The sequence below is a fragment of the Ochotona princeps genome, chromosome 6 (assembly GCF_030435755.1).
Source record: "Ochotona princeps isolate mOchPri1 chromosome 6, mOchPri1.hap1, whole genome shotgun sequence".
NCBI lineage: Eukaryota > Metazoa > Chordata > Mammalia > Lagomorpha > Ochotonidae > Ochotona > Ochotona princeps.
Window position 1 is genome coordinate 42,921,686 of NC_080837.1, and position 8,230 is coordinate 42,929,915.

The following is an 8,230-nucleotide window of genomic DNA, read 5'->3' on the forward strand; positions in this document are numbered from 1 at the left end:
TGTGCTCAGGGGTGCAGCTCACCTTGGCAGAGCAGTCAAGGCCTTTAGGCTGCCCTTTTGCATCAACACATCTATCAGATTTTCCGGTCAGTTTTTCAATCAGTTCCTTGAGTGCCAGGTAGTAGGCTATAAAACATTTCTTGATACTTTACAGAGCTGAAATATGAAGTATGGCTGCAGCTGAAGCTTTTAACTCTGACGATCATGGTTCCCAAGAGAGGCTTTTGAGAAACCCAGAGCATAGCCAGGAGGGGATGTGAATTTGGGAAGAAATGCAGGCCTGCACTACATGGGATATTCAGGTCTCCCTGGCATATTCTCACCAAGCATGGTACCAGATGTTTTGAGGAAATACAAAGAAAATCTAGGACCCAATCTGCTAAGGATAAAACTGTAGTAAAAAAAACACTAAAAAATCCATGAGATGAGTAAATGTAGGAACAGGTCTAGACACTACTGATGGAGATGTGTTCATAAGCAGTCATGGAAGTGCTGTTGTGGCTGCTTTTGCTCAGTTTTGTGCAGAGGTCTCTTAAAGCAACACCTTCAAGGTGCCTACCTCATCACTATGCAGGCATGCTTTTTCAAACACTTCATCCTAGTGGCATGAAGACTTCCAATGCGTGGGATGAAGACTTTAATGACATGATTGGGACTATGGGGTTTCATCCTAAAGGACCAAAGCTCTTTTTAGTATTCAGTTCTTGAGACTAAGCTTAGTTTCGTTCACACACACAGTTACATATACAGGGTCACTCTTTCTGGGGTCACTCTTTCAGGGTCACTTTAATCTGGTCTGGAGTAAAAAAAAAAAGAAATAGGGCTCTTATTTGTTTGGTTCTGTAAGAATCAGGGTGGTCCGTCCTTTATTATGTTTTATATACATAAAGAAAGACGACTCAATGTTTAGAACTGATTAAATTATTCCCAAAGGTTTCTGTAACACTGGCAGCCTTGTGGAAGTTCTTTTCCTGCACCTACACAAAGCTGACTTTATGGAATTGATAGGATCCTACACTCAGCACAGCCCCACATTTGGGTTAATGTTCTACTATCAATGATTTGAAATTTGTCATCATGTTCGAACAAGTTATACTGCATTTTCACTTTGCACTGACCTATCAAATGATATACCCACTTATGCTCCTACCTATTAACACTTTCCTCCTCTTTCCCCTAATACCACAATCTTTTATAGTGATCTCTTCTATACTTGTCTCTATAGCACTTCACCCTTGTGTACTCATATAAAAAGTTACTTAACATATTTCTGAGCTGTATACTGATGAATAAAATGGGTGGACATGGTTTCTTCTGGTCAACCTTGTTGGTGAGTTGCATTCATGCTGTTGCTCATATTTGTAGTTGTCCCACTCCTGTATAATATTTTGATTTGTTAATATATCATGAGAGTTCTTTTTGTTAATTATATGTTTGATGGACAGTGAGGTGCTTTGACTGTTATGAGTAAGGATGGTAGAGGGTTGTGTGTTTGGCTGCCCCATGGGACATCCTTACTGCACGAGTGCCAGTTTCAAGTTCTAGTTACACTGCTTCCAAATCCAATTATTGCTAATGCAGCCTGGGATGCTGTAGATGATGGTCCAGGTACTTGACTTCCTGCCACCTGTGTGGAACACCCAAATGAAATATCACGCACCTAGCTTCGACTTGGCTCAGTCCTGGCTTTTGTGGCCTTTAATAGTGGAACTGCTAGGTTATAGGTGTTTAGAATATAAAACCAAGCAGTTTTTCAAAGGAATTGCCTCAGTTTACCCTTTATCCAGCAGCATCAGATATTTCCTTGGTTCACATCCTCACTAGGACTGGGTATTATCTGTCCTTTAATTTCAAATTTTTTCTAAGTATAACACCACAGCTGTATACTGATAGTATTGTCCTTTCCCCACTTGTTTAGAGTGCTGCTGTATTCTAAGTCATATGACTATGTGTGAGTTTGTTTATTACATAGTTTGTAAACCTTTAAAAACAGGTGATAGATTCATGCTGGAGAAGGCTTTAGGTTATGTTGAGTTTCATTAACAATTTTAGAAGTCCTTCTTTGTTAGTTTTGCTGGATATTCCTATAAGAATTTTTCCATTGCATATAAATTCTTATAAATTAAAATTTTATTTGAAAAGCAGAATTACAGAGGAAAGGAGAGACAAAGAGGGAAAGATCTTCTATTTGTCAATTCACTCTCCAAATATCTGCAATGTCTGGAGCTGAGCCTACCCAAAGCCAGCAGACAGCCTCGTCCTGGTTTCCCATGTGGGTGCAGGAGCCCAAGGACTTGAGCCACCCTCCTTTGCATTCCCAGGCCATAAGCAGGGAGCTGAATTGAGAGTGCAGCAGCCTGTACTTGAACCAGTGCCCTGATGGAATGTCGGCTCTTCATGGGGACGCTTAGTGCACTATGCCACGGTACCAGGACCCATCATATCTAAACTACTTTTTAAAATATTTATTTATTGTTTTGGAAAGTCAGATTTACAGACAGAAGGAGAGAAACAGAGAAGAATTGTTCATCTGTTGGCTTACTCCCCAAGTGGCCACAACAGCCAGAGCTGAGTCAATCCAAAGCCAGGGGCCAGGAGCTTCTTCCTGGTCTCCCACGTGGGTATAGGGTTGGCCACACGGGTTTGAACCATCCTCCACTGCTTTCCCAGGGCATAAGCAGGGGACTGGGAGGGAAGTGGAGCAGCCGGATTACAAACCAGTGCCTCTATAGGATCCTGGCATGTGCAAGGGGATGACTTTAGCCACTAGGCTACTGTGCTGGGTCATTACATAGAAATTCTAAAATACATTGGTATAGGTGAGAAGCATTCTGCCAAATGGTACAAATGCCCACTGGAAGTCCTGCATTCCTTATTTGCATGCTTCCAGCTGAGTTCTGGCTTTATTTCCAAATTCCAGCTTCTTGTTAATCCACATCCTGGAACACAACCAGTGACGACAACTCAACTGGTTGAGTTCTTTTCCTCCATGTGGGAGATCCAGATTGAATTTCCACCTCTCAGTTTTGGCCTTGCCTACCCACTTTGTCTCTGAGCAAGTGAACTAGAGGATTTGGTCTCTCAAGCAATCACCAAATAAAATACATTGGTATACCTTTGAAGACCATGTTTTCATTTTCTATGTGCCCTGTAGTGAAGTGTCCTGTTTCTGATCTAGATTGTCACTCTTCCATTTGACTCAGTACTGCCAAAAGTTTAAAAACATTTTTGGACTTTTTAAATAATCAACCTTTTGCATTGTTAATTCTAATGGCCTTGGGTTGAAGTCCACCTGAATTCATTTCAGCTCAAATCAAGCAAACACACAGCCACAAAATTGATTATAACTCTGGGAAACTTGAGTGGTGCAACACCAAATTTTGTTTGAACAGTAATTATCTTTTGTGGCTAGGATACAGTTCCACTCTCTCAGATAATTTTCCAGGCTGATTCATTGTGGGCTTACTGCAAGGTTAACAGGACAAAGGTAGATCTGGTGTCTGATGGCTGCTCCTTCTCATTTCACAGTGTTCCTCATGTGGATCTGACCACCTCCCTTACTGTCTGCTTTTCGTTGTAGTCTACACTATCCTACCAGCAGAGGAAGAAGGTTCTGTTAGGTGTATGCTAGCTATAGCCTGAGGAACTTCAGATTCTGTTGGTGGTGAAGATGTTTGACAAAACAAAAGAAGCACACTACAGTTCAAAAGAGAAGTGATGTAGGAGAACACATCCTGTTAGGTGGTAAATAGTTCTAATCTCCTCCAAATTGTAAGCCTCTGATGTGTCAGGAGCTCATGGGCTTTGCCAGCATGCTCTTTTTCTTCTTCAATCAGCAGATTCCTTTCAGGTGAACTCAGAGACAAGATGCTGTTAATGCTGTTTACAGTCTATGAATTTTCCTTTTTATTCTCACCTATTTTTTTCCCCATCTATTCCTGCATGGTAGAATTATCAATTTTTTCCAAACCAGTTTTCTGGCTTGCAATATTCGATTCATAATATCATTATGAGGCTTAAGTAAAGTATTACATATAAAATGTCTAACACAGAACCTAGCATGTAGAAAACCCTTATGCATACTTTTTTATGAAGGCAAAATACACATAAAACATCATTTTAACCATTTTTAAGTCTAAAATTCTCTGGTACTAAATATATTCACACTATTAAAAATAAACCATGATTAAAGTGAAATGAGCACAGTATTTGAGTTACGGTCAGGAAACAAAAATTACATATATTTCACTTTAGATCACTTAAGAGGCCCATATGGGGAGGAACGGAGGCCTCCGGCCTCCAGGTAAAATCAACTTCTCACTCAGTCACTTACTTAAAAGTAGTTTTCAGTCTCGTTCATGCCTTCCAGTTTCCATGACAAGAGACCCAACTGTTGTATTTCTACAACTTTATCAAATATTCTAAGAGACAACTGCTCATTTGAGACCTTCCCAAATTCTTGATCAACAAAACTCATACAAAATCAATATTATTGCCTTAATCATGTAAGTTTTAAGAGTATGTTGTCATGCAGAAATGAATATAAATACCTTCTCTTACCATTTATTATACAACAATGGGTATGAACCATTTTCACCTTGAAAAGATTTTTAGATTCAGAGACATCCAAAGTGAAGTAGTGCAGGCCAATTTTAAGGTCTTATTTCTAATCATATAATCATCAAGGTGAAAGGGGCACCTGGAGTTGGTTTGAGGTGGCGTATTTAGTCTGAGAAATGGATAGGCTGCCAAGTTTGAATGTCTGTGCCGTCCAAAACTCATTTTGAAGTTTGATCACCATTTTAACAGTCTGAAGTCTGAAGTAGTAGCGCTTTCAATAAGTGATTAAGCTACAGAGTTCTACCCTCATGGTTATTATTCACAGTGTTAGAAAAGGTCTATTTGGGTCCAATTCTGATTTGCATTATACGATGACAGCAAAAAGGCCCTCAGCAGGTGTGGGCAACTTGATATTGAACTTCCAAGTCTCCATTACTGTGAGCCGGAACATTCTGGTTATAAATCTCCCAGTCTCAAGTACTGTTGTTGTAGCACATCCTGGTAGCTCAACCACTGGATACACAAGCCACTTAAAGAAGCAAGCAAAACATATCCATGGAAGCAGGGAACAGTACAGTTTCCTTCAACCAGAGAAGACCCTGAGGTGAACCAGCACTTCCTAAGTCCTCACAATGCACTGGCCTTAACCTTCTTGGAGGCACTCACAGCACAACCTCAACGAGTTTTCTATAAAACATTGGCAGCAATTGGATCCTTTCTTCAAAAAAGCTTTACAATGTTTCTCCATTGGGTCCTTTCTTCAAAAAAGCTTTACAATGTTTCTCCATAATAGAGTGTTTTGAGGAAGAAAACAGCTTAATTTGGTAAACGAACTGAATGTTTGGAAAAGTTTTCTTGTTCTTAATATATTTACTGAGTATTTTTCACAAGTCTGTTGACCATCAGTACTTTTGCTGAGACAGTTTCTCCAACGCCTGAAGATTTTTGCAGCTCAAGAATTTCCTAGTGATTATACATCTCCCCAGATAAAATGATGTTCTCTATATGTTGCTTTACATAACTGATTTTCCAAAGGTACTTCTAAAAGTTCATGGAAAGCAGAATTAAAAGGTAAACTTATCTGTGAGAAACTTCAAATTCACATATGCAAGGTATCTTGAATATATTCATGGGAAATATGCATTATGGAAAAACTATGAATTTCAAATTTTTTTCAAAGTAAATCTTATAATTCCATTTTCCATCAACTTTTTTTGAAGTTCTGGGTATTTCAGCATACATCTAGAACATGAAAGGGCATGGACACTCAGGAACACTGAACAAGCAAACCAATTAAAAAACAGGTCTACTTACATTTAATTAGAATAGTGATTTAAAGTGTTGGCTTTTTTCGTCATGAAATACCTGCATACTTTACATCACAATGCTTGGGAAGAATTAATATCAGATTATACACAATTATATTTCTGTTTCGCTGGCATGTTGTTTTCAACCCATCCCTTAAAGTCACCAATCTCAGTGCAATATATTCCTTGGGAATTTACGATTAAGCGATGCTGCTTTTGGGTCAGTGCAGCCACGGCAACACCTGTTTCAGGGTTTTTTTTTGTTATTGTTAGTCTTGAAGGCTTAGCCATATTGTCTTCTGTTGGCTGGGTGGACATGGCAGAAAGAAAGAAATGGAAATGATTGGGATTTATTCATATCCAGCTCTTATGGCTCAGTTGTAATGCTGTATATTAATGGTAGTACAAGTTAGCAATGTCCAATATTCTCCACATTAAAGTGCTGTTGGAATTTTGTTGTACATGCTTCCTGAAAATCAGTCTGCAGTGGACACCAGATGGGCATGAAACCAAGATTTATTAAAATAGTTTTAGCATCTTTACAGTTAGAAGCCATGAATGTAATTCTCTGCCAATTCCAAAAAATAGAGTTCTATCTCCTAAATTAACAGAGGTATCAACAGATTAGGATAAATACAGCCTATCACAGAGATAGAATTATTTGAATAGACAATCTATATACTTCTAACCAGTATATTTTATGTACAAAAATACACTTAATATGGTGACCAAGTGGTGTCAAGGAAGAAAAAATATATATATTTATTCACACACACTCATACATATATATATATATACTCATTATGTACAAACCAATGTTGGTTTCTTCACCCTTTTTAAAAATAAATACTTCATTTAGTTGCAAATGACATTTACAAATTCAACTCATGAGCATTTCTCTGCTTAGACAAAAATTAAATGTGCAAATTAGAAATGCATACTTTTAAAAACTTAAAGGGAAAAATACCTGAATCCAATTAGCTTATTACGTTTAAAAATACCCAAGAGCATATAAGGTTTCATGTCCTCAAAATGTCTTCTCCTTTCTCAAACTGCTTAAAATCTTTTTAGATTACAGATTGGTCTGATACCCAATTAAACAGAAAAGTCAATGTTTTACCAGGTCAAATTTTTGATGATTTAGGTCATGCTTATGCTTTTCTAAAGTGCTTTTAAAAGTGTAACAGTTAGTGTTAATCTGCAGATGACCACAAAGTGTCAACATCCTGATTCAGACTGGGGGCAGATGTTGGGATCATGAGTACAAAGAATGGTACAAAAGCCTTGTAATTTCAAAATATTTGCAGAGAATTAAGTTAATTTGTCCAGAAGCACAGAGTTACAACAGGTCCAAAAATGTTGCCTTAATCATCAATAGCTGGTGACCTGGTCTGATGTACACATTTATCAAAAGAACAGCTCCTAAGTCTTAGATAGCTTTCAAATAAAGTCTATGAGAAATGAAGAAGTACTAGAGTACCACTTTCCCTAAAACTTCTTAAAATAAAGCATGAAATAAAAGAGCAGTGCATTTTTCATGTCTTTTATGGATTTTTCCCCTTTTCCTAAGTGGTGAAGTAAGGGTGACATTAACAAGAGGCCATCAAAACAGTGTGTCTCACATGAGCTCCTTGGTGTGTGCCTTAACCAGTGGCAGAATGGACCACTGGGTGCCAAAAGATGGAACAGGGCTGAGGAAGACAAGTTGGGTACAGGAAAAATTGCCCAAAGTAAAGGAAGCATACTGATGGATATTACTAAAAAGCAGGAGGCTAAAGCAGAAGTACTGAGCGGAGAAGAACAAAAAGAAACCAGATGCCAGAATGACTTCTGGATGAGCATTAAAAGGAGGAGAAGGAGCAGCAGAAAAATGCGGTGGTGGTGATAGTGCATGTACAAGCAACTCCATGAAAACAAACCTGAAACGGAGTTACTAATCCAAACACAGGTGAATTTCACATGTGGCACTGATCAACAATAGTCACTGGACACTCTCATTTGTCTAATACAGATTCCTTGAGTTTCTATTGAAAAATTGCCCATGGAAAAAATTAGGTCCTTCATGATGTGTTACATTAGGAAAATACTGCACTGGCCTCATGCAAATGTCCCATCTTTCCATCTCTTGTTTTGTCATTCCATTCTCATAAGGCCACATGAAGGCAATCACATGGACCAAATGCATTTTAGGAAAGTTATTTTTTTTAAAGTGTTATTAAAAAATTACACTGTAAAGGTTTTGAAATAATTTACATTTCTGTTAGGTCTGATTCACATTAGGATGTGGGCTGATTTCATTTAGGTTCTGGGCACGCAGGCCAGTACTTATTTCCTGGGCCAAAACACGATTGTTCAAATCAAAG